This window comes from Lontra canadensis, unplaced genomic scaffold, assembly GCF_010015895.1.
Source record: "Lontra canadensis isolate GAN:19392208 unplaced genomic scaffold, GSC_riverotter_1.0 scaffold6, whole genome shotgun sequence".
NCBI classification, from domain to species: Eukaryota; Metazoa; Chordata; class Mammalia; order Carnivora; family Mustelidae; genus Lontra; species Lontra canadensis.
Genome location: NW_022631000.1, coordinates 347,702 through 375,183, shown reverse-complemented (window position 1 = coordinate 375,183; position 27,482 = coordinate 347,702). Strand labels below are relative to the sequence as shown.

At 38.1% G+C, this 27,482-nt stretch overlaps 1 pseudogene; it reads right to left on the bottom strand.

The window, feature by feature from the left end:
* Nucleotides 1-27,482, bottom strand: part of LOC116864746 — a 28,643-nt pseudogene that overhangs the window by 891 nt on the left and 270 nt on the right.

Sequence of the window (27,482 nt, the reverse complement as noted above, 5' to 3'; positions counted from 1 at the left end):
GATGGATAAAAATTCTTCGCAACAATCCTGCCGAGCACATGTTTTATTCCTTCTTACGAAAGTGAAAAACAAAGTCTAAGAGAAGTCAAGTAACCTGCCTACAGTAACACCACTAATTAGTGGCAGAGTCTGGGTTTGAATTCATTTTCATTTGACTCCAAAAGTCCATGCTTTTTCTTATGTGCTATTCATGCCATTGTATTAAAAATAAATGCTTTCTTTTTCTGATTTATTGATGTAAGAATAGTAAAAGACTTACAAACCCAGAGCCCAGAAATACATGTATGGTCAATTAACTTACAACAAAGGAGCCAAGAATATACAATGGGAAAAGGACAGTATCTTCAATAAATAGTGTTGGGAAAACTGGACAGCCACATGAAAAAGAATAAAGCTGGGCCACTATTTGACACCATATACATAAATTAATTAAAAATGGATTAGGATTTGAACATCAGACCTGAAGTCTAGTAGAAAATAAGCAATAAGCTCCTTGACACTGGTCATGATGATGATTTTTTTTTTTTAGGGGGTTGATATAATATTTGAGAAATAATAAATAATCCTGCATATCATATATTTACAATTTTTTCTATAACCCTCCAGATATGCTATTTTTTTCTCAGGCTGCAACTTTATTACATATAATTCAAATAAGGGTACATGAAATTATAGTTTTCAAAATAAATAAGTTTTATTGACTGAGTAAGTCACTATATAGAAACTTATTATAATGAAAATATAAATCATCTGTTTTCAGTAGGCTCAGTTAATAGTATCGTGGTTTGATATGGTAATGGATATATACATAAATATACTTCATAGAAAATAAAATGCATAAGTAATAGAAATACATTAATATTTTAAACTACTCATTTTCCCTAGAGACATAATCACTAGTGCCAAAAATTTGTATGTACAGTCATGGTAATAACCACATCGGTAGCTTTGACTGACAAATTTTGATTAGTGATCCTTAAGTGCATGTTTCAGTGAAAAAATATGAATAATACTTTGAGATAATTCCCCTTACCCACCATAAAACAAACTGGCCATCTTCCAATGGAAGGGAAATTGTGATATTTTTAGAAGAGACTTCGGGGACTTATATGAAATTACACTGTAATCACTTCTCTTAAAAGGAGAGTGCACCATTGCATGAATTTACACACACACACACACACACACACACACACTATCACCAACACCACCAACACCCCACCATCAACACCAGCAATAAAAACTTACCAATGAAATTCACGGACTTTATTCTTGTGAAGTGTAACACACACTCTTGTACCTGGGTTCCCTTTTCAGTCTCGGCTTTTGGGGGAACCCAAACTGACACAGCCCTTCATTGGTGGTGTGTGTTCCTCATATCTTCTCCCACTCAGTTGCTTGCATTTCACTTTTTTAATAGGACTTTTTAATGAAAGAAGTTCTTAATTTTAATGTAGACCAATTTCTCAATCCTATGTCAAATGTTTTTGTGTCTTAATTATGAAATTCTTCACCACCCTATTATCATGAAGATAAGAATATTCTATATTTTTCTCCAAACTTCTATTTGTTTTTGGAGTTACAGTCTATCTGGAATCAATTTTGTGTATGGTAAGAGGTATAGGAAGTTTCTCCTTTTTTACATTGGAATGCTTAGTTGACTGTGGTAGGCAGAATGATGGACTTGCAAAGATGTCCATGTCCTAATCACAGAGGTCTCCATGGCAAAGGGAACTTTACAGATGTGACTTCAAGATGGGGAGACTATCCTGGGTTTTCTGATCAGACCACATTTAATCAAATGGGTCCCTAAAACAGGAGAACCTTTCCAGGCTGTGGTCAGAGAGAGATGTGAGTAGGGAAGAATTATCAGAGAAATGAAACATTGCTGGCTTTGAAAATGGAGCAAGGGGGCCATGAGTCAATGTGGAACAGTGAGTTGGGAACCCCAGAAGCTTCTAGAATCTGAGCATGGCAAGGGAATGGATTTTCTCTTAGAGTCTCTAGAGAGTAACACAGCCCTGTCAGTACTTTGATTTATCTCATTGCGACTTGTGTTGGATTTCTGACAGAAAGAACTGTAAGTTAATAAAGTTCTGTTGTTTTAAGATAAATCTGTGGTTATCTGTTATGACAGCTACACAAGATTAATGCATGGACCCAGCACGATTTATGGAAAAGATAATCTTTTACCCACTTTTCTGCAGCTCTACTTTTGTCATAATTGTGTGTCCAACCAAGCAGTATCTGTTTCTGCATTTTTTATTCTGTGTCAGCGGGCTTTTTGGTAAGGGCTAACATGGTGACTGGCAATGACAGAAATACAATCTTAATCCCAGTGGGGAAGAGAAGTATTTTAAAACATTCTTCAGGCCTTTGGTTTCTCTCATCTGCCTTTTCTCTAAAGCATCTAGATTAAAGAATGAAATTTTAAAATTAATTTTCACTTTCCTGTACTTTTATTGTCTTTATTCTCATAGCCTGGGCTGGAGTAGGAGATTTGAAATTGATGAGAAACATTATGAGTTGTCTTGTGCTCTGGTAAAGAATGCAGTCTTTACCAGAGGCAGCATGGGTTTGAATCCTGTTTTTGCCACTGATTCTGTTAAGAGGCACTTTTTGTCTGTTTTTGTGCAAGTACATGAATAAGGCTGCTATGAACATGTATGTATAGATTTTTGTGTGAATGTAAGTTCTCATTTCTCTGGGATGAATTTCCATGAGTGCAATCACTGGATCATCTGGAGCCTTTATGTCTAGTTTTATAAGAAAGTGCTAAACTCTTTCTCAGTGTAGCAGTACCAAAGAGGTTTGTTTGTTTGTTTGTTTTTAAGTCAGGAATAAATGTTAAAGTTCATCAAATGCCTTCATCGTCATCTGTTTAGATGATCTATGATTTTTCTCCTTTATTCTGTTACTGTGATGAATTATGTTGCTTAATCTTTGAATTTAAAAGAACCTTACATTCTCAGCTAAATGCTACTTGTTCAGGATGGGTTATCCTTTCTTTTCTTTTTTTTTTTTTTTTTAAGATTTTATTTATTTATTTATTTGAGTCAGAGAGAGAAAGAAATAGCACTAGTTGAGGGGAGGGGTAGAGGGTGAGAGAGAAGCAGGTGCCCTGATGAGCAGGGAGCCTGTGGGAACTGATCCCAAAACTTGGGGATCATGACCTGAACCAAAGTCAGACACTTAACTTACTGAGCTACCCAGGCATCCCTGGGGCGGATTATTTCTCCTATGTACTTTTTGACTTTGTTAATATTTTGCTCAGAATTTTTGCCTCTGTGTTAATTAGTGTAGTTGTCTGGAAATTTTCCTTTCTCATGACATCCTTGTAGGGTTTTGGTATCAGGGTTATGCTGCCTCAGAGAAGTTAAGAAATATTTCCACTTCTTGAAATATCGTATGAATGAATTTGTGTGAGATCCGTGTTGCTGTTTCTTAACTATTTGATAATATTTACTGCTGAAGTCTACTGGGCCTGGAATATTTTGTGGAAAGGTTTTAAATTTTGGACTAAGTAATTAGAGATTTATTCCTATTTTTTATTCTTTTGTCATATTTGGAAAGTCATCATTGCTTGTTATTAATTTCCAGCCCAGTTGCGTTTGGGCCACATATTCTGTACAATGCCAATCATTTGAAAACTTATGGAGACTTGCTTTTATGACCCAAGGTAAGACCAACTTTTGTTTATTTGCTTTTCTATTGTTAAATTACATGTTTTGTATGTGTGAATTAAATCATTTTATTAGTTGTATTGTATTTATTTGTATTGTATTGTATTGTTAAATTACATGTTTTGTATGTGTGAATTAAATAATTTTATTAGTTGTATTGTATTTATTGTATTGTATTGTACTTAAATATTCTTTAACTTTACAAAGTTTGATGTTTGTTCTATCAGTAACCAGGAGAAATATCAACAACTCCCTCTCTATAGAAACATTATTTTCACTTGAGAGTCTATTTTTGTTTTATCAAATGTGATTATATATTTTAAGTGCATACTGCTACATCTTCATTGTAAACTGTTTCATCATTATGAAGATTCCCTTTTTAACTCTAGTAATATTTTTGCCTTAATATTATTTTGTTTGATACCAATTTAGCTACATAAATGTTTGTATGTTATGATTTTGTCCATCTTTTAACTTTTTAAAAAGATTTTATATATTTATTTTGAGAGAGAAATAGCACAGAGGGAGAGTGAGAGGAAGAAGCAGACTCCCCACTGAGCAGAGAGCTCAGGTCTCAGGTGAATCCCAGGACCCCAAAATCATGACCTGAGTTGAAGGCAGACACTTAACCCACTACACCACCCAGGTGCCCCCATCTTTTAAATTCTCTATATATTTATAATTAAGATCTACCTACTATTGGCAGCCTATAGTTGCTGTGTTTTGTTTTTAAAATCCAGTCTGAGGAGCAGCTAGTTGGCTTAATTTATAGAGCGTGTGACTCTTGACCTTGGGGTTGTAAGTTCAGGCTTCACATTTGGTGTGGAGCTTACTTAAAATTAAAAAAAAAATCTGGTGAGAAAATTATTTTTTTCCGTGGGGCATTTATATTTAATGTGAGTACCGATATATTTGAGTTTAAATATACTGTATTAATGTTCAGTTTTTATATGTCATGCCCATTTATTTTCTCTTTCCTGCATTCTTTTGGATTAATTTATTATTATTATTGTTTTATTTGATGTTCTATTAGTTAAGCTATACCCAGACTTCTGACCTATAGAAGCTGGGATACAATAAATGGCTTTGTTTTAAGCCATTAAATTTTTGGTAATTTGTTATATAGCAATAGAAAGTAATGCATTCTCCTTCATATTTGAAAGGTATTTTGCTGGATAAAGAATTTTAGATTGGCAATATTTATTTTTCAGGACTCTGTAAATCATTCTGGTGTGTTTGGGTTGTCATTATTTATATGACTAAGGCAGCTTCCAGCTGAATTATTGCCTTTCTAAAGATAATCTCAATAATTCTTATTCTTTTTAAAGAATTTCTCTTCCATTTTCATCAATTTACTTTGATGTGCCTAGATTTTTTTTCTTTAATCCTGCAAAGGACTCGTAGGGCTTTTGAATTCTTCTTAAATGGATTTATATTTGTCTGAGGAGTGTCTAGAACTACTAGCAATGCAAGTTCACTTTGATATAGTATCTGGGATTAAGATGTCATAGGACTAGGCTAAATCTTAATCTCTATACTCTTATGGTTTAGCCTTTGGGGTATTTACTAGAACCTCCCTACTCCCCACCCACATTCCTTGATTAGCCCCATTATCCAGTTTTTGTCCTCCATCCAAATGAGGGTATTAAAAACTCTACTCAACTTTTCATTCATCTCTTCCATAGTTGGTATATACTTTTATGACAAAAGTAACCAAACTGGTAGGCTCTCCTGTATTGTTCCACCCTAATTCTTTTCCTTCCTTTCCTCAGTCTTAGCCCTAATGATCTTCACTTCCCTGTTAGCTTTGCGATACCTACAGGTAGATTTTTTGAAAAAAGTTTGTCAAGATTTTCTGGGGGCAACTGGTCAAAATTATTCTGTCTGCCATTACCAGAAGTTGAAAATTCATTATGGATTTTAAAACATATCCCCCTGCAGCTGTCTTTCAACTTATTGTGGTCCCTATTGTAGGCTACTGGTTTTTAAATCAGTTCCCAGCAAGTGTGTTAGATTCTTAGATGTTTTAACGAACATTTAATCAATGTTAATCTGATTTTAAAGAATTCATTGGTCACTTAGAATATGCCATTTAGGTAAGGTCTTACAGAAAATAGGTGAAATCTTAGACTGATTTCATGTTAATAGGTCTGTACAAAACAGGAAACAAAAAAAAAGTTCAATACAATGAGGTATTACATCAACCCATTAGGATATGTATAATTAAAAAGTGTCCACAAAGATGTGAGGAAATAAAAATGCTTATACACTGTTTGGGCTTTGCAAAGCAGGCTGGCTGTTCCTCAGAAGGTTAAATATAGTGTTACCATATGGGTCAGCAATTCTACTCCTAGATATATACCTAAGAGAAATGAAAATTTATGTCCTTAAAAAACCCTGTACATTGGGGCACCTGGGTGGCTCAGTGGGTTAAGCCTCTGCCTTCAGCTCAGGTCATGATCCCAGAGTCCTGGGATCGAGCCCCACTTCGGGCTCTCTGCTCCACGGGGAGCCTGCTTCCCCCTCTCTCTCTGACTGCCTCTCTTCCTCCTTGTGATCTCTGTCTGTCAAATAAATAAAATCTTTAAAACAAACAACAAAAAAAACCCCCTGTACATGAGTGTTTGAAGTAGCATTATTTATAATGGTCCAACAGTGGAAACAACACAAATAGCCATCAATGATGAATAGATAAAATGTGGTATAGCTACACAAGGAAATATTATTCAGCAATAAAAAACAATGAAGTACTAGACATACTACAACATGGTGAATCTGGAAAATTTTATGCTGAATGAAAAAAGCCAATCACGAAGGACCACATATTTTATGATTCCACTTATATGAACTTGTCAGAATAGGAAAATCTTTAAAAACAGAAATTAGATTAGTGGTTGCCTAAGTCTGAGGGGGTTGAGGAGAATGAGGAGTTATTGTAATGGGTACAAAGCTTCTTTGTAGGATAATGAAACATTCTAAAATTGATTGTTACAATGATTGCACCACTCTGTGAATAAACTTACCTTTAAATGAGTGAATTGTGTGGTACGTGAATTATATCTCAATAGGTTGGTTATATATAAAGAACACAAGTAAGTTATAATCTGTGCTATTGACTCCAACTGCAAAAGGATTTCAAAAAGTATGAGAATTGTGGTGTTGGTATTTAAAAAAAAAAAAAAAAAAAAGGCAGGGCACCTGGGTGGCTCAGTCAGTTAAGCGTCTGACTCTTGGTTCCAGCTCAGGTCATGATCTCAGGTCCTGGGATGCAGCCCGATGCTCAGCAGGGAGTCTGTCTGAAGATTTTCCTTCCCACTCCTTCTGCCCCTCCCCACTTTCTCTCTCTAAAATAAATAAATAAATCTTAAAAAAAAAAAAAAAGAAAGAGAAAGCTCAAATCCACACTGCATTCAATAATCTTTCTTCTGTTGGTGAAAATGAGTTGTTTTTCTCATTTTTATCTATCCTTTTTATACTTTTGGAGGGAAGGTGATTTGGATGATTTCATATTTCAACATTGAATAATTTGTTTATATGATTTTAAGTATCATTTGAAAATGCCCATGAATAGACTCCTAAAAGTAAATTAAATTTCAAGGAGAAATAGTTGATGTAAACTTTCCTTATGAAATGTTAGCCAAATGACTCCTTGATGCTCTTCTGACCAAAGCTGGCTGAAGAAAATTGATAGAGTTACTGGTTGTTTCTGTGGTAGAATTTTAAAACGTGTAATGAGACTACACACTGACTAAAAGAGAACTAGAATAAGTGCTCATTTCCTGGGTATTCTAATTTCCTCTTACTGTAAAACATTTGGTTGTAACTTGAAGCTTAGCTTTTCCTCTTAGTAAGCTTTAGGGAAAATCAGCCCATTTCAAAAAATTGTGTGTAGTTAATGGCAAATTCACTTCTTTTGACTTTTCATATGTGATGTGAAAATTAAGGGACTAAAAAAGAATGTCCACTCATAAATGCTGAAAGTGCATTCAGTATACCTGTACCTAGATCATCAAATCTTACATATAAAAACATTTTATTTATGTTTATTTATTTATGTATTTATTTCCAAATTACTGCTCTGGGAGCCTTCATAAGAACAATAGTAAGAATGAAGTGAATTCATTTACTCTTTTTTTTAATGTTATATTAGTCACCATACATTACATCATTAGTTTTTGATGTAGTATTCCATGATTCATTGTTCGTGTATAACACCCAGTGGTCCAAGCAATATGTGCCTTCCTTAATACCCATCACTGGGCTAACCCATCCCCCCACCCTTCCAAAACCCTCAGTTTGTTTCCTGGGGTCCCTAGTCTCTCATGGTTCCTCTCCCTCTCTGATGTTTTCCCCTTCATTTTTTCCTTTTTCCTAATGTCCTCCATGCTATTCCTTATGTTCCACAAATAAGTGAAACCATATGATAATTTACTTTCTCTGCTTGACTTACTTCACTTAGCATAATCTCCTCTAGTTCCAGCCATCTTGATGCAAAAGTTGGGTATTCATCCTTTCTGATGGCCAAATAATATTCCATTTTATATATGGAAGACATCATCTTTATTTGTTCATCTGTTGAAGGGCATCTCAGTTCTTTCCACAGTTTGGCTATTGTAGACATTGTTGCTATGAACATTGGGGTGCTTATGCCTTTATTTTCACTACATCTGTAACTTTGGGGTAAATACCCAGCCATGCAATTGTTGGGTCCTAGGGTAACTCTATTTTTAACTTTTTGAGTAACTCCACAACGTTTTCCAAAGTGGCTGCACCAACTTGCATTCCCACCAAAAGTGTAAGAGGATTCCCCTTTCTCCATAACATCTCTAACATTTGTTGCTTCTTGCCTTGTCAACTTTTGTCATTCTAACTGGTGTAAGGCAGTATCTCAATGTGGTTTTGATTCAAATTTCCCTGTTGGCTAATGATGATGAAGATTTTTCATGTGTCTGTTGGCCATTTGTAATGTCTTCTTTGGAGAAGTGTCTGTTCATGTCTTCTGCCATTTTTTTTTTTTTTTTTTTGACGTGATTGTTTTTTGAACATTGAGTTTGAGGAGTTCTTTATAGATCTTGGATATCAGCCCTTTCTCTGTAGTGTCATTTGTAACTTTCTTCTCCCATTCTGTGGATTGCCTGTTTGTTTTTTTGACTGTTTCCTTTGCTGGGCAGAAACTTTATATCTTGATGAAGTCCCAAAAGTTCATTTTCACATTTGTTTCCCTTGCCTTTGGAGACCTGTCTTGAAAGAAGCTGTTATGGCTGATGTTGAAGAGGTTACTTCCTATGTTCTTCTCTAGGATTTTGATGGATTCCTGTCTCATATTGAGGTCTTTCATCCAATTAGAGTTTATCTTTGTGTATGGTGAAAGAGAATGGTTCATTATTTATTGAACCATTTATTGAAGAGATTGTCTTTTTCCCATTGGATATTTTTTCCTGCTTTGTCGAAGATCAGTTGACCGTAAAGTTGAGGGTCCATATCTGGTCTATTCTGTTTCATTGATCTATGTGTCTGTTTTTGTGCCAGTACCATGCTGTCTTAGTGATCACAACTTTGTCATATAGCTTCAAATCAGGCAATGTGATGCCTCCAGCTTTGTTTTTCTGTTTCAACATTTCCATGGTGACTCAGGGTCTTTTCTGGTTTCATACAAATTTTAGGATTATTTGTTCTAGCACTTTGAAAAATGTCATTGGTGTTTTGATCAGGATGGCATTGAAAGTATACATTGTTCTGGGCAGTATAGACATTTTTATAATGTTTATTCTTCTGATAAAAAGGCAGGACCCAACCATAAGCTGTCTATAGGAGACTAATTTTGAACCTAAAGATACATCAGACTGAAAGTGAAGGGATGGAGAACTATTTTTCATGCCAACAGATCTCAAAAGAAAGCTAGGGTAGCAATTCTCATATCAGAAAAACTAGATTTTAACCTAAATACTGTAGTTAGTGATACAGAAAGACACTATATCGTTCTTAAAGGGTATATCCAACAAGAGGATCTAACAATTATAAATATCTATTTCCCAACATGGGAGCAGCCAACTACCTAAGCCAACTCTTAATCAAAATAAAGAGACATATAGATAATAATACATTAATAGTATGGTACCTCAACACTCTACTCTCAGCAACAGACAGATCATCTAAGTAGAAAATCAACAAAGAAATAATAGCTTTGAATGACACACTGGACCACATGGACCTCATAGATATATACAGAACATTCCACCCTAAAACAACAGAATACTCATTCTTCTTGAGCACACATGGAATTTTCTCCGGAATAGACCACATACTGGGTCACAAATCAGGGCCCAACTGATACCAAAAGATTGAGATTATTCTCTGCATATTCTCAGACCACAATGCTTTGAAACTGGAACTCAATCACAAGAAAAAATTTGGAAGAGATTCAAACACTTGGAAGCTAAAGACCATCCTGCTTAAGAATGTTTGGTCAACCAGGAAATCAAGAATTTAATTCATGGAAACCAATGAGAATGAAAACACATCAATCTAAAACCTATGGGATATGGTAAAGGTGATCCTAAGGGGGAAAATACATAGCCATCTAAGCCTCACTCAAAAAAACAGAAAAACCCTGAATTCACCAACTTTACACCTTAAAGAACTGGAGAAAAAGCAACAAATGAACCCTAAGCAAGGCACGAGAAGAGAAATAATTAAAATTACAGCAGAGATCAATGAATTAGAAACCAGAAATACAGTAGAGCAGATCAACGAAACTAGAAGCTGGTTCTTTGAAAGAAGTAATAAGATTGATAAACCACTGGCCAGACTTATTCAAAGGAAAAAAGAAAGGACCCAAATTAATAAAATTATGAATGAAAGGGGAGAGATCACGACTAATACCAAGGAAATAGAAACAACCACCAGAAATTATTATCAACGACTATATGCCAATAAATTAAGCAACCTGGAAGAAATGGATGCATTCCTGGGAACCTATAAACTGCCAAGACTGAAACAGGAATAAGGTGACAACCTGAATAGACCAATAACCAGTAACGAGATTGAAGCAGTGATCCAAAACCTCCCAAAAAACAAGAGTCTAGGACCTGATGGATGCCCTGGGGAATTCTACCAAACATTCAAAGAAGAAATAATATGTATTCTCCTGAAGCTATTTCAAAAAACAGAAACAGAGTTCCCTCTGTTTCTTCCAGACCCATTCTATGAGTCTACCTTGATCCCCAAACCAGGCAAAGACCCCATCAAAAAGGAGAATTTCAGACCAATATCCCTGATGAAAATGGATGCCAAAATTCTCAACAAGATCCTAGCTGATAGGATCCAACGTGCATTAAAAGGATTATCCATCACAACCAGGTGGGATTTATCTCTGGGATGCAAAGGTGTTCAACATTCACAAATCAATCAATGTGATAGAACACATTAATAAGAGTGTGATAGAACACATTAATAAGAGGAGAAAGAAGAACCATGTGATCCTGTCAATTGATGCAGAAAAAGCACTTGACAAAATACAGCATCCTTTCCTGATTAAAACTCTTCAGAGCGTAGGAATAGAGGGAACATTCCTCAATTTCATAAAAAAAAATCTATGAAAAGCTCACAGTGAATAACACTCTCAATGGGGAAAAGCTGAGAGCCTTTCTCTTAAGATCAGGAACACGACAAAGATGTCCTCTCGCTGTTGTTCTGTTGTACTGTTGTTCAACATAGTACTAGAAGTCTAGCAATAGCAATCGGACAACAGAAAGAAATAAAAGGTATTTAGATTGGCAAAGAAGAAGTGAAACTCTCTTTATTTGCAAATGACATGATACTCTATGTGGAAAACCCAAAAGACTCCACCCCTAAATAACTAGAACTCAACAGCAATTCAGTAATGTGGCAGGATACAAAATCAATACAGAGAAATTGGTTGCTTTCCTATACACTACCAATGTAACTGTAGAAAGAGAAATTAGGGAATTGAATCCATTTACAGTAGCACCAAAACCATAAGATACTTGGAATAATCCTAACTAAAGAAATGAAATATCTATACCCTAGAAATTACAAAACACTTACGAAATAAATTGAAGAAGACACAAAAACATGGAAAAACCTTCCATGCTTATGGATTGGAAGAATACTCTTGAACCAAAATTAGCAAGTTCATCACATCATTTGCAGAGTGGCAATGGGAAGAATAAGAATTAATGAGCTTTATAGAGTGTTTTAGGAAACTCTATGTTAATTCATATAAATAATATTGTCATAAATATGAGGATCATATACTCCGAACCTCAAACTTGAACACACTATCTGATAATTTAGAGTGTATTTATGAGATCATTCTGGAAAATCCAGGCTTATAGTCACAGTAAACATGAACATTATGACACCCCAAATCAGTGTTATATACCTATATATAGGTGTGCTGTTACCTCTCCCACCTGTACCCATGGCTGACATTAATGTAATTGTGACATTCTTCACTCTCAGTGTGATTTGGCCACACCACCAGTTAGCTGGAGTTGGCCCTAATTAATAAGAAATTGATTTCTTCACCATCTAGTTTAGAGGTAATTGTGATCTCTTGATCAGCTGGCACCATGTAGAAATGATTAAGCCAACTGGCCAGTGGGCAAAAAGTTTATTTGAAAGTATGACAAGTATGTGTAAAGATTGCTCAAACCTACCCTTTATGACTCATTTTTTTTTTTTAAGTTCACATGGAAGCAAGCTAGGCACATGGAAGACACTTAAACTGAGTCTTTAGTGAACTTAAAGGTCTGCATGGTTTTCATCTCTTCTTCCATTTGGCCATGGTTCTCATCCTCAAAGAGTTTGTTGTCTAGTAAGAGGGAAAAAATTATAAACATGTAACTATGGTGCAAGGTGTAATGTGAAAAAATTCTGTGACAATGATTAGAGTGTCCACAGAAAGGGACATTTCTCTTCTATTCAAGATAAACAGGTATATCCATCTTGCAGTTTGTTTTCTATTTTTCTCATCTGTTTTTATTTCTCTTTTCCTCCTTTGTTCCCTTCTCTTGATTAATAAAAAATATTAAGTATTCTATCTTAATTTCTCTATTGTTGCTGTACCTTTTTATTTTTTAAGTGGTATTCTAGAGATCACATTATTCATCCTTAAATCATCACAGTCTAGTTGGAGTTAATATCACAATACTTCGTGTAAAATTAAGAACACTGCAACAGCAGAATCCCATATACTTCCTCTCTCATCCTTTGTGCTATTGTTGTCATAAGTTTCATACATACATATGTTAAAAACTGATGATAGTTTAATGTTATTTTTGCTTTAAGCAGTTTGTTTTTTAAATTAAGAAATAAAAGTAGTTTTTGATAGTCTAATAGTGATTAATTCTTTTAGCTTTTACTTATCTGAAAATGTTTTTATTTTACCCTCATTTTTAAGGAAGATTTTCATTGGATATAGACTTGTGGGTTGATAGATTTTTTCCTTTAGGAAATTTAGTATGCAATTTCATTGTCTTATAGTCTCCATTAGAAGTCAGCCATTTTTCATATATTTCTCTTTTTGTATGAAATATGTCTTTTGTCTTTGGAGACTTTCTCTTTATTTGGTGCTCATTAGTTTGACTATAATATTCCAAGGTGTGGTTTGCCTTGTATTTATCCTACTTGATATTTACTGAGCTTCTTATATTTGTGAACTGATGTTTTTGACCAAATTTGGGAAATATGGGCCATTATATCCTCAAATTTGTTTTTCTGCCCCTTTCCTCCTTTCTCCCTCCCCCTTCTCTCTCTTTAACTACAAAGATATGTAACTTCTTGATATTGTCTCACAAACTGAGCCTCACTGAGGTTCTGTCCAGCCTTATATCAATCATTTTTTCTTCATTGTTCAGTTTCTATTGAATTTGAATTATACAGTTAATTATACAGTTAATTTTGTCTTCAAGTTAATAAATTTTTTAAAAAGATTTTATTTATTTATTTGACAGAGAGAGATCACAAGTAGGCAGAGAGGTAGGCAGAGAGAAAGGGGGAAGCAGGCTCCCGCTGAGCAGAGAGCCTGATATGGGGCTCAATCCCAGGACCCTGATATCATGACCTGAGCTGAAGGCAGAGGCTTAACCCACCTAACCACCCAGGCTCCCCAATAAATGTTTTTCTAAATCAGCAGTCAGTTGTTAAGCCCATCCATTGAACTTTTTCATTTCAGATATTGCACTTTCCAGTTCTAGCATTTCCATTTGAATAACATGTGTTAATTTCAGCTGGTCTGGACTGACCAAATGCTGAGCTGCAAAGACACCCTTGGTCAATGGTATAGAATTTATTATCTACAGATAAAAGATGTTCTTTAACCAGCTAGAGGTAAAACAGTCATGAGAAACAAACATCTCTGTGTGAATGTCTAAGGGGGAAAGTTTTGAAAATTTTGTTACTAAAAGCAAACTACTGTACTGGATATTAGTGTCTGATTCATTCTCCACTTTGATTCTTAACAAATCAGTTAACTTCCACATTAATGAAACTTTATCATAGTTATTCCAGAATTAAAAGAAAGGTGGGGGGGGGGCGCCTGGATGGCTCAGTGGGTTAAAGCCTTTGCCTTCGGCTCAGGTCGTGGTCCCAGGGTCCTGGGATCGAGCCCCGCATCGGGCTCTCTGCTCAGCGGGGACCCTGCTTTCCCCTCCCCCTCTCTGACTGCTTCTCTGCCTACTTGTGATCTGTCTGTCAAATAAATTAATAAAATCTTAAAAAAAAAAAAAAAGAAAGGCAGAGGAGATGGAAAGAAATAAAAAATAAGAGAGTCCAGAATTAGAGTAGATTCTAAAAGAAAAGATGGAATGATATTAAAGAAAAATTTAACCTCTTTCAAATTTTTATTCATTTGGTCTATCAGAGATCCATTCCAGAGAAGAAACTAGCCATTTTCAAATAATTGCTGTCAGGCACTGTGCTATATAGCTAACGTATCTTATTTCCTTTTATTCATATAAAAACACTGAGAAAACTTTCTTATTATCTGTACTTTATAGGTGAAGAACAGAGGTTCAGTGAGGCAAATTAAGAATAGAAGTTGCTAAGCCTAATAATTAACTGAATCAGGTGGGCACACACACATTCCCTGGACCAGGTAAATTTTGAGTTTGATTTTTAACCTAGAAAAGAAGGTAAGAAAGATTGTGTGGAGTGCTCCAATTGCGGGGGGAGGTGTGCTGGGGATGGTGAAAGAATTCATCCAAGGTTGAACAAAAGAGAAGTTTATTGAATACAACACTGCAAGAGAGTGGCAGGCAGGACAGCAAAGGAGAGACTGTCTATCACAAGGCGGTGGGGAGAGGCTACAGTTACAGGGCAGAGTAAAGGAGTATAGGGTATATGGAATTTTCCTCTTTTTTGTGATCTTAAGAACTGTGCCTTGTTGCAATTGTTTGGTTAGAGTATATGACTATTTTGAGGTGGGTAACTCCCTGAGCCCTGTTTGTATTCCCCTCAGGGGTCACTGTGGGTCCTTTTGCCTTGTTTTGGTTTCCATTGCTTAAGCCTATTGACTAAATGCAGCCTCCACAGATTGGAACTGGGTAATGTTTCTCCCATGAATTATCAGGAAATTGCCATGTTGTCTTCTGTCTAAACCACTGACCTTCACAGTGTCCGGCGGGAAATGCGCCTCTGTGTTTAACTGGTATTGACTTTTAATGGATGTTTGATAATGCCAAGGATGACGATGACTAATGGCTGGGAGGGCTGAAGGTCTCCACTTTAATGCAGGACTATAATTCAAAGCATGCTTTGATTCTCTCTAGACAGAGAACCAACTTTGCTACATTAAATAAATTCCAGGCAGGAGACATCAAAGTTCCAAAGTTTGTATCCCTTCCTCTTGTAAATCCTTCTCTGGATCTAAGTTAAACCTTCATCTCACCCCCACCCATTCCAATTTGCCTTTCTTCTTGACTCACTGATCCAACTCCAAAGAAAACAACCAAACTCCATTCTCTACCATGAATTCGTTTGGTACCTTCAGTTTTCTTTCTGTGCCTCCCCTCATTGCCTTTGCACTCTACTCAAATAATTAGTGCTTCTCTGGGACTCACTTTTCTCCTCTGTAAAGTGGAAGACTTGATTTAATCATTATCTCTGCTTGTCTAGGTCCTAGGGGTTCAAAGCATTAAGTCATACGATAGGATGTGGGTGACATTGCCAACCAGAAACCTCCTTCAATAGAAGCAGGTTTGCTTTCTGTCCACATATTCATTGAACTTTTTTTAAAAAAATAGGATTTCATTTTAAGGGATCCGATACTAAAACAAATTTGAAAACCATTGGATTAGGTTCTATCTCAGGCAGTCTAAGATAATACTCTAAGATTCTTCAATCTTAACAACTCTAACAGGGGAAAGAGCTATTTTACCTATTCATATTTTACATGTTTTCAGAAACTTAAAACCAAGTATATTTTTAAGAGACTTAGAGACTAGATATAAAGCTTGGCTGAGTCCACAAGCTGGCAGCCCCCAGGGATAAATTCTTTTCTCATGAAATCATCCAGTCACTCCTCAGGTATTAAAGACAAGACTCAGGTAGCTATTTTTCCCTGGCACTGCTAATTTGATGGTAGCTGGTAGCCAAACAGTGTTGGTGATTTCCAGGCAGAGTCAAGGTGGGAGACTGTGACCTTAGCTCTCTCATCCTACCTCCCTTCTGCTTGCCTGGCAGCTCCTCCCATTCTGGCTGGGTGGTGATAGCGCAGAAGTTTGTTTCTCTTCGGTCAGTCACTTCAAAGTTGCCATGGTTCCTGGAAATCTCCCCCACTATCTATAGGATCCCCGAGTGAGATGCAAAACCATCTCCCTTCTCAGCTTCTGGTGCCGTGGAGAGCAGTCCAGTTTTTCCTTGGGGACTGCATAGCTCACAGGAGTCCTCTTTGGAGGATCTGCTGGCTCAAAACCTAGGGAGCATGCTGACTGGGTCCTGTATATACCATCTAGTGGATGGAAATCAAAGGGTGGAGTGGAGAGAGAGTGTTTTATTACAAACTTGACTCTATTTTGAACTCCTAAGAAGAAAGGATTTATAAGGTTCAAATTGTTGTTATTAGAGTCACTAATGTGAATAATCCTAATGCTTTCTGAAGTCTCTTCCTTAGGATGGAAAGGAGCCGGTACAACCTTACAACTGCCTGAGGTCCTCTATCCACGTGCCTCCAGCCTCACCCCTCACATTCCATCCCCCACTCTGCTTGCAGAGCGGATCCGTGGCAAATGTGAATCTAATCCTGCCACTTTCGGCCTCAGTGCCTTCAGAGGATTTCCACTGACTTCTGAATAAAGTATAAGTTCTTTAAAGAGCATGTGAAGACCAGTCTTACTTGGCTCCGTTCATCCTGTACCTTTGGTTCCTGCCATTCCATTACCACTCAGTGGAGGGTCAGGACCTGAAGGCTTAGCCTGGCTGCAGAGTGTCAGGAGAATATATATATTTTCTTTTAAGAGTAGTCATGTGTTCCTCAAATCTTCCCACAACAAAATCAATGAATGTCTTTATTAAAAATAATGCTCGTAGGGGCGCCTGGGTGGCTCAGTCTTTAAGTGTCTGCCTTAGGCTCAGGTCATGATCTCAGGGTCCTGGGATGAGTCCCGCATTGGGCTCCCTGTTCAGCAAGAACCCTCTTTCTCCCTCTCCCACTCCCGATGCTTGTGTTCCCTCTCTTGCTGTGTCTCTCTCTGTCAAATAAATAAATAAAATATATATATATATATATATTTTTTTTTTTTTTTAAAGGGAAAAAGATTGCCTGGGTGGCTCAGTTGTTAAGCATGTGCCTTTGGCTCAGGTCATGATCCCAGCGTCGTGGGACTGAGCCCCACATCGGGTTCCCTGCTCTGTGGGAAGCCTGCTTCTCCTTCTCCTGCTTCCCCCACTTGTTTTCCCTCTCTCACCATCTCTCTCTCTCTGTCAAATAAATAAATAAAATCTTTTTAAAAAATTAAAAAATAAAAAAAAGGAGAAAAAGAATGCTTGTAATAATAGAATGAATATTTACTGCCAGGCACTAGGTTGTATGTTCTCAGTTCACTCATTTAATCATACATTATAATAACCCTAAAAGGTACGTTCTTTTTGTCTTTTTTTCTCTCTTTCTTTAAGTGCTATTTCTAACTTCATCTGATGGATGAGAAACAGCGCAGAGGTTAAATAATTATTCACTTTCACAGCAGCAAAATCAGGTTTCAAATCCTGGCAATCAGGCTCCACAAGCCATCCTCTTTACCATGCTTCCATATAGTCTCTCACTAAAAAATGTATATTCATTGGCCCATCCACAGCCCAAAGTTACACATTTTAAACAAGATCCTACAGTGATTCTTCTGTGCACTGGTTTAAAAACCATTACTGTAAATTTTGTTCAAACAGAAAATAGTAGATGAGTGCCCTCTAGTGTATACACATGAGCATTACACATTTGTTGACGCTGAATCATCTTTTACCATTTTGTACAAAAGAGCCAAATTTCATGATGTACAAATTTTAAGGGCTATATTAGGATAAATAATTTCCATGTCAATGTCTTAACTTATGAATACTACCTAAAATTGATTTTTGTCACAAAAGTATTCTAAAATATTGCCAGATAATTGTCTCTCTCAACAGCCCACAACAGCTCCTGAGAATTCAATTTAAATATTGGAAGCCTCCAATCCAACAAATACCCTTAGTGCACAGTATGTGCTAAATGAGAAACATCATATTCACTCTGTGCAAGGGGCAGATTTTCTCACCCTATTTGTGGTATCTTCATTATATCAGTAATTTTCCTCAGTGGGTCCTACTCAGTTCATTAGGTCGGAAGAGGATTAGACTTGGGCCCTTCCACTTTTCTCTTGTCCTCTTTAAAATAAATTGGAAGGGAGGAGAATCCTCTATGTAGTATGACTTGTAAAAATCCCATTTACTATGTTAGGCTATTGCTTATTCCCAAACAGGAAGCCATCCATGTATTTTCTAGGTTAGAGTTAAGTGTCTGTAGCCAAAAGACCCTAAAATGTAATGGCTACAACAAGATCGACTTTTATTCTCTCTGAGATAACTGTCCAGAGATAGTGGTCCATATAGTGAACTCTGATACACGCTCAACACACACATTCCATTTCTCTGTTCAAAATATCGGCTCTACTTCCTGCCTTTGCATCTGTATCCCAGCCAGCAGAGAAGAGGCCAGGGAAGAGCACACCCATTCCTTTTAAAGTCAAACCCAGAAGTGGCAGACAACTGCTTTACTTACAACCCCACTGGACAGAATTTGGTCATAAGCTTTAAGAGAGGGTGGGAATGTGGTACTCAGGCAGCTCCACGAAACCTGGAGTACCATCATTAAAGGAAGAAAGGGAACGTGAATTCTTAGCAGTTGTCTCTATCACAAACCACTGCCTCTATTTGGACATTTCTTATGGGATTCTCTAAGCAGCCAGTTATTTACAGAAAATAGTTAAGAAAATAAGTCTCAAGTATTTCAAGAATGCCAGTTAATAAAATGAGAGAATTTTTACAGAGATGCTGCGAGCTGAGAACCTTCTTTGCTTAGCCTTTGGGTCCTTCATGGTAGAGACTTCTAAATTATAGATCTAGACACCTGGTTTCAAAGTAAATACAGGCAGTCCTCGCACTGCATGGTTTCAGTGTGCACAAATTACAGTTCGCTACCATGGCTTAGTCAAACATTACCAGTTCCCCCAACAACACTGTTCAAATTTCAGTTACCGTATTATATAACTGTGGATAATTGCACAAAGTACAAACTTCACGCTAGCTCTTCAGTCCACAAATAACAACATAAATAATAGGTGTGTGTAGGGTTCACCGACCAATCATATTATTTCTTTCAAAGTCCACCGGTCGTTGGTCACTACACTCGGGTCACTACATTCAGTTTATGCCCAGAAGCAAAGAGTGGAGCTTTGTTGCTTCCTTGTCTCTCAGTGATCAGTCAACATGATGTTTCACAAAAATGGATAAAGGAAAGAGATAATTGGCCAACAAAGATGAAAGTGTAGTAAAGAAACAAAACAAAACAAAACAAAAAGTAAAGATGAAAGTGTAGTAAAGAAACAAAACAAAACAAAAAGTAAAGATGAAAGTGTAGGAAAGAAAAAACAGTGAAGAAACTTCTGGTAACACTAGAAGTGAAGTGCTATTGAATGTACTTGGAATTATAGAAGAAAGAGTGGACCATGGAAATTTTGCCACATTTTAAGACATATTCAGCCACAGAAACTCTTAGGGTTCTCCAGAGAAACAGAGACATGTGTGTGTGTGTGCGTGCGTGCATGCGTGCGTGTGTGTGTGTGTAGAGAGAGAGAGATTTATTTTAAGGAACTGGCTCATGGAGGCTAGCAAGTCCAAAATCTGCAGAGTGAGCCCACAGGCTGAAGACCCAGGGAAAAGCTGATGCTGTAGCTCAAGGTTTGACCAAATATGTGGGCACCATGGCCCAACCGAATTGAGACAGACAATTAAGAATCATGGGAACTTGGTGAAGGCAAACTTATTAATATAAATGAATAAAGTAGTTATGACAAGCCAGAATTGATGCTAATAAAACAGCAACAACTTCACATTAAAGGAACTCTTGGGGGGGGTGGGGGGAGAACTCTTGGCAGGACTGTGAGCCTGGCTGGCTCAGTCCCAGGAGTGTGTGACTCTTGATCCTGAAGTCAGGAGTTCAAGCCTCATGTTGGGTGTAGAAATCATTTAAATAAATAAAAGATTAAAGGAACTCTTGGCATATGCCATGACATTGAAAGTACAAAGAACAAAATGTTGGAAGATAATGTGAACTTAGAAAGAGCATGCCAGTTCACCCAGGTATAGAAAAGATGCTCGTGCTATGGCTGAAGTTACAGAATAAGAAGGGAAGGCCAGCACTTTTCAAACTATTCTTGATAAGTACAGAAAAATAAGAACACTTTCATTCTGAATGTTTCTAAGTCTTTAAATTGTAGTGCACTAAATATTCATTTTTATATTTTTCATTTATAATCTACAATAACTGAGGGCTTTTTTTTTTTTTTTTTGAGATTTTATCCATTTATTTGACAGACAGAGAGCATGAGCACAAGCCGGGGAAGTGGCAGACAGAGAGGGAGGCAGAGGGAGAAGCAGGCTCCCCACCAAACAGGGAGCCTGAGGCGGGGCTCAATCCCAGGACCCTGGGATCGTGACCTGAGCCTAAGACAGATGCTCAACCAACTGAGCTACCCAGGTGCCCTGCATAGTAATTGAGTTTTTAATGTTTTGACAAAAAGTTTTAAAGACTACAGAACAATCATCATTTTTTTTTTTCCACATTGATTGTTAAGATTGATTTGTTTGGCTTCTGCTTGCATGGTGATTTTTTTTTTTTTTTTTAAGTGGGAGGAGGGGCAGAAAGAGATAGGCTCCATGCCCAGGAGCCTAAGGTGGGGCTCCATCTCACCACCCTGAGATCATGACCTGAGCCAAAATCAAGAGTGGGACATTAAACCGACTGAGCTACCCAGGTGCCCCTTTGCACTGTGATTTTTATGGTCCTGAAGTACCATGCAAAGTGGGGACTGCCTGTATAATATTTCATCGAAAGAGATTATCTGGTCGTTCAAATGGAATCTCTGTTTCTGGAAGGATAAGAGAAGGGTGGCAACTTCTTTGTGCACTCTCATGTTCCTAGTAAGATACAGATGTTTAGAAAATACTGGTTTCATCATTTTAGTTGAAAATACTTCTGGGTCAGATGAAGAACCCCGGAGTAACATAAGAAGGCATAAGAAACAAGAGCCATGCTTGGTCTGTGCCTAAACCTAAGCTTCAGTTTCCTGATCCGTCACATAGGGGCAGAAACAGTGTTTCCATCTACCTTATGGAGTGCTTTTGAACATCGCACATGAAAGTGCTAAATAAATGTCTACAGAGAAAAATGAATGATCCAGCACTTAGTCTGACCAAGAGTAGTTACCCTACAAAGTTCTCATAACCCTTCAATTATAGTTGAGGCTAGAACATTAAGGCTGCCTGGGTGCAGGTTAGGGTGGGAGTGACGGTGGGCGGGCAGACATTTGGAGCAAGAAGCCAGGTCCCTTGAAGGTACATATATGTTAGGACCAAGAGGGTTTAATCCTTTGCCCCAGTCCTCATTCCCACTCCCCTGTGCTATCTCAATGGAGGCAGCATGGTTCAATCTAGGAAAAGGAGCAGAGAAAACAAACGTGGATTCTGGCCATGGGGTCTCCTAGTGGTGCATATTCTTGCATTTTTAGTTTTTCTCTGTTGCCCCACTCCTTTCAGCAAAAAACAAACATAAAACCTGCTCTAGTTTTCCACCTCAAACAAAAGATCAGTCTAATAACTGTCCACCCTGAATTACTATTGTTCTATGCGTTCTTTCAATTTAGCAGCAGCCTCTTTGGGTTTCTGAAGCTCTGTCTCCGAGGCAGTTGGTGACTTTGTAATATCTAGTATCTGGCACTCACCACTTGTGTTCTCTGAGCAGAGAGGGCAGCTTTCTGCCCTCTGCCCACACTGTCCTCCTTGATGACTTCTCCCCTCCATGATGCTGAGACATGGCACCAAAGGCCCTACGACTTCTTATTTCTCTCATCCCTAAATGTGACTCTTTCCATGTGTTCTGACTTGGAGCACTTTATTCTTTTACTTTGAAAGTTCTCCCATGAACTTTTCATCATTCCAGAGCTGTGGGTATCTCACAAATCTTTACCTTTCCAGTCCTCCCTTCTCTGGACCTGCATTTCCATTTGTAATCTACCAACATCCCAGCATGTCTTGCAGTAAAAGAGACTACTTCAAATGTGCCTTTTTCTCCCTCTGCTTTCTTCTTCTTCTTCTTCTTCTTTTTCTTCTCCTCCTTCTCCTCCTCCTCCTCCTTCTTCAGATTTATTTTTATTTTTATTATTTTATTATTTTAGTTTTAGATTTTATTTATTTATTAGAGACAGAGAAAGAGAGAGTGAACTAGCAGGGGGAGCTGCAAGCAGAGGGAGCAGTAGGCAGAGGGAGAAGCAGGCTCCCCACTGAGCAAGGAACCTGGTGCTGGACTTGATCCCAGGACCCTGGGATCATGATCTGAGCTGAAGGCAGACACTTAACTGACTGAGCCACCCAGGCACCATTCTCCCTCTGCTTTCATTCGACCTCATCATTTCTAGAAGCAGGTCCTTGTCCTAGATCAACAGTTAGACATAGAAGAAAATGTTGCTGTAAATAGGTACAGAGAACTTAGGGAATTGATTCTGGACTCATAAATTTAAAAAGATGTTGGCATGGGATTAAGCTAAAAAGTCTTAGACTTTTTATTTTCCAAGAGAGCATTCTAGTTCACGGGATGAGATGAACTCACCATGTCATGAGTGAAAGCAACTTTGCATCTCTTGAGCAAATACCACCATTTGCAAGGGCCATGAAATCACCATGGATGCAGATGCACGTGAGCAATGATGAATGTCTTATAGCTGTTGGATGTCTCATTGCCTCATGCCCATTGTTCCTTGATTGCCGAAATATAAAGGATACCTGCATAGACCCCCAACACTTTTTCCCAACATCTTCCCAGACAACTCTTCCTTTCAGTTAGCCTATGACATTCTTAAGCCTCAGAGTGGTTGTTGAGAGCACTGTATAGTGAAGGGGTGGGGTAATCAGGAAGCTCCTGTACATAGCAAATGGAACAGCTGGAGACTTTGGCTGAACTGGTAGAAATAACATTTTTTAAAGGATTTATTTATTTATTTGAGGGGGGCACGGTGGGGGAGAGAGAGAGAGAGAGAGAGAGAGAGAGAGAGACTCCCCAAGGAGACTCCACCCTGAGCATGTCGCCTGATGTGGGGCTGAATCCCAGGACTCTGAAACCATGACCTGAGCCAAAATCAAGAGTTGACGGCCTAACCAACTAATCCACCCAGGTGCCCTGGTAGAAATAACTTTTAATAATTGTCTAGATTAAACCTATTACCTCCTATACACCTAAACTTGTTAGTTCTTTCTGAATTCCATATCTTTGTTCATCTTAGATTCACAAGCTCAATACCCCAGAAATATCTTCAAAAATTTCTCTCCATAGTGGGCATCAATTGTATTGTCTGCTTATCATATTTCCCTTTTTTTCTAGAAATGATATCCTACACTTATCATTCACCCAGTTATAGTGGAAGGTCATCATGTTCTAACGTGATTCCATCCTCTACCCCTGGCCATTGTTGGTTGACTCTAGGATGGACATCCAAATCGAGATGTAGTAATTAGGATGTTAGAAAGACTTAAGATGACAAACAGCATCTTATTTTATTTTTTTCTTATATAACAAGAACTCCAGCCCAGGGCTATGACATCTGCTCAAGGATATATCAGGACCCAGGCTCCATCTATCTTACTGCTCTGCAAACTTTTTTATGTGACTTTTATTATCTCCACCACAAATTGTTGCTACAACTCTAGATATATGCATATTAGTGTAGAGAAAAAAATATGGAGGGGCTAAATGCAAAAGGTGAAGGACTAAGGGACATGCACTATGACCCCTCCCTTTCATAAAACTTTTCTGGAATATTTGGGTGGTATCTATACCTCTCTGAGAAAGTAATTTTAAAATTACTTCAGTTAAAGAAAAAGCAAGGCAGCAACACCACATTGCATTGGATATTTAACCTACATTTAACTTTAAGAACCAATTGTTTTAATAAAGTATGTAAATACCTGTTTCTAAAGACCTAAACACTTAAAAAATAAATTGTAAAAAAATAGAATAAAAATATCAAAAAGTCCATTTCTTTGCTAATTTCACTACGACTACCCCACCAACATCCGTGTTAGAGTTTTTAATAGATTGGCAAAAGGGCACCAAGGTAAATATATATGTTTGGCAATACTTTGTTAATAATTAGCCTGAGTCTAATTATCTATCTGGGAGTAGCAGAACTGAGTCACTTTGATCATGCATTTCCTAAGTTTGGATCTCAAAATTGGGTAATTGGTGAAAATGGTATAATTTAGTAAAGCTAGTAGGACTCATGAGTGTGTGTGTGTGTGTGTGTGTGTGTGTGTGTTGTTAAAAGGCAGTAAAGCTGTCAGGGGGATGAAGTCAGAGTCCCTTCTGACTCTCTCTAGAAAAGGGCAGGCCTAAAATCAGTTGTGGTTTGGGGAATAAGGAAGAGGAAAAATTCATAAGGATTCTGAGAAACATGTGGAGTTCCAAAAATTCATGAGTTTGTGTAAGGTTATTCAGAATCTTTTTGTTTGGTAGGGTCATATAGAACATAAAGCAGTATAGGCAACTAAGCTCAAAAAAGGATGAGAGCCCTTACCATATCTCTTATGCTTTATAAGGTATTGTAAACTTATTATTTGCTCCCACTACCTTTCTGAAGCTTGAAATTGTTTGAATAGGGGATTTTTTTTTTTTTTTAAATTCCACACTGAAAAATAGGGCTCAAATCCTTTGGAGACAATTTGTATCCACAAAAAGATGATTTAAACTCACACTAATCAGTCTATGTGAAAATGGATAAAGGAAACCCAGTTCAAAATACGGTCAGGAGCAATGAAAGGATGGTGCTCAGTCGGTATTCATCACAGCTTACTTTATGTAACCCTGAAAGGAGAAGGAAGATTTTCTCCTCACCCAGCAACAACCCAGCCAATTAGAAGCCACCACAACTTGGAACTCTCCTTCTCCTCCTATGAACTTTCTTGCAAAACAACCCTTCCCAACTCCCTCCTTTCCTCTATAAAAGCAAATCCCTCTCCTCTGTTCTTTGTTCCTCTCTATTGTTCTTGCCTCTGGTGTGCTGGAGTCTGCATGTCCTGAGTTGTAATTCCTCTGCTATTTCCAGATAAACTCATCTTTGTTGATTAAATAACTGACTATTTATTTTTCTGACTACTTTATTTTTAAGGTTGATAGTTGTAAAGGCCTTTCTTAAGCATAATATAATTAGGTAAGCGTAGGGAGGGCTCTGGATATCAGAGGAAAGGAGGGCAGCCCTTTTCACAGAGAGGTTAAGGACAGGGAAGGATGGAAACCTGCAAACTAGTACACAATTGGCTCAAGACCAGACTATCTGACTGGGCATATGTTCAAAATGGCCTCTGCCTGCTTATCTTTTCCTAGCTTTGTGAGTAGTCTCAGAATCAGAGCGATAATGAAAGGGGGTTCTTATAGAAAGATGGGCTAGAGAGGTTCTTTCCATTAATGAGATTCAATTACTACCCCCAGGCCCAGCCAAACCCTATCACAGGCATCTAAGAGAAGCAAACAACCCTTTCTGAAGTGGTGGTTCTTATCTTTCCTTTCCTCTTGCAACTCAGCCTGACAGCAAGTTACACTATAGCTAAAAGCCATTGGTTTTCTCCCCGCAAAGTAGTTTATTCACTTCTCAATTCAAGCCTTTACCTTTCATTGAATCTGCTAGCAAGTCAAGCATGCCTACCCAGCTAACACTGTGTCCCAGGGTGAGAGTTGCCAGATGCAGTTGTGGTTGGATAAGACACACTGGATTGATCAGCGGGTCTAACCCAAAGCCGTGGAAGTCCCATCGCTGCATCTAGCCACTAAGGAAGTATCTGTAGAGACCACCACCAGAGGCTTAAATAATCTACCATTAGAAATTAAAATAATTTCCATGATAGTCATTCTAAAACTTTTATGTCCAGACAACATAGAACTGTGGTGTGGTTATAGGAATAACAACAACAAAAAAGATCTGTCAAATCTATGTTAGCTTCTTTCCTCCTTTTTGAAAAGAGAGTATGTGTGCGTGTGGAGGGGGGTGGTAGGGGGGAAGCAGTGTGAATGCTTGCCAGGCCAAATTTATAGGAGTTGTTGAAAGCCCTACAGGTGAACTATACCTGGCAGCCCCCCACAATTGTAAAATTTTAAGTATTTTTATTTATTTATTTTTATTTTTAAAAAATATCTGATTTATTTATTTGTCAGAGAGAGGGCACGCACACACAAGCAGGGGGAGTAGTAGGCAGAGGGAGAACTCTATGGGAGGACCCTGGGATGATGACCTGAGCTGCAGGCAAACACTTAACCAACTGAGCCACCCAGGCATCCCAGATTTTAAGTATTTTTAAATCTCATATTCCTTGGTCTCCCAAACACACCAGGTCATATTAGTTTTAGGCTGGTTTAGTAAAACAATCACTTTGCTTTTCCTATTTCTAAAATAATCAAGTGGGCAGTGTCGGAGCAAGACCTGGGAAGATTTTAATGATGAACTGTGATATGAATTGATCCCAGAAAGTCTTTTAGTGGGACTTTCTTTAAGTGCCCTGTACTACCTTGCCCTTGCCTACTCCGCTTAGAAACTGCTGGTGAGTAAGGAGTCTCCCACGCTCCGCCCCCAGCCAATCCCGGAAGCTGTCCAGGGTCTCCTGGACTGGAACCAGGCTCCAGGGGGCTTTCTGTAGATTCTGAACCATGATTTGCAACCCTGTTTGAAAATGTAAATTGGAGCGGGGTTCTCCGGCCATTTTCCTGCCCCGTTAGTCCTCAGCGTTCAGCCCTACTCTTAACCCTGTGGTTGACTGGACAGCTCACCAGAAGTTGTACGTGACTAGAAAGCCTCTCTTATCTCTGCCTTCTCTTCCACTGCCCTTTCGCTTCCCCCGCACCCAGTTCCCCAATTTTGGGACGCGCCCTTCTGGGGACGAGGGATTCTTTATCTCCCTGGCGCGCCCCTGCAGGCGGCGATAGGAACCGGACTACAGCTCCCGGCATCCCCCGCCCCCCCCCCCCCCCCCCCCCCCCCCCCCCCCCCCCCC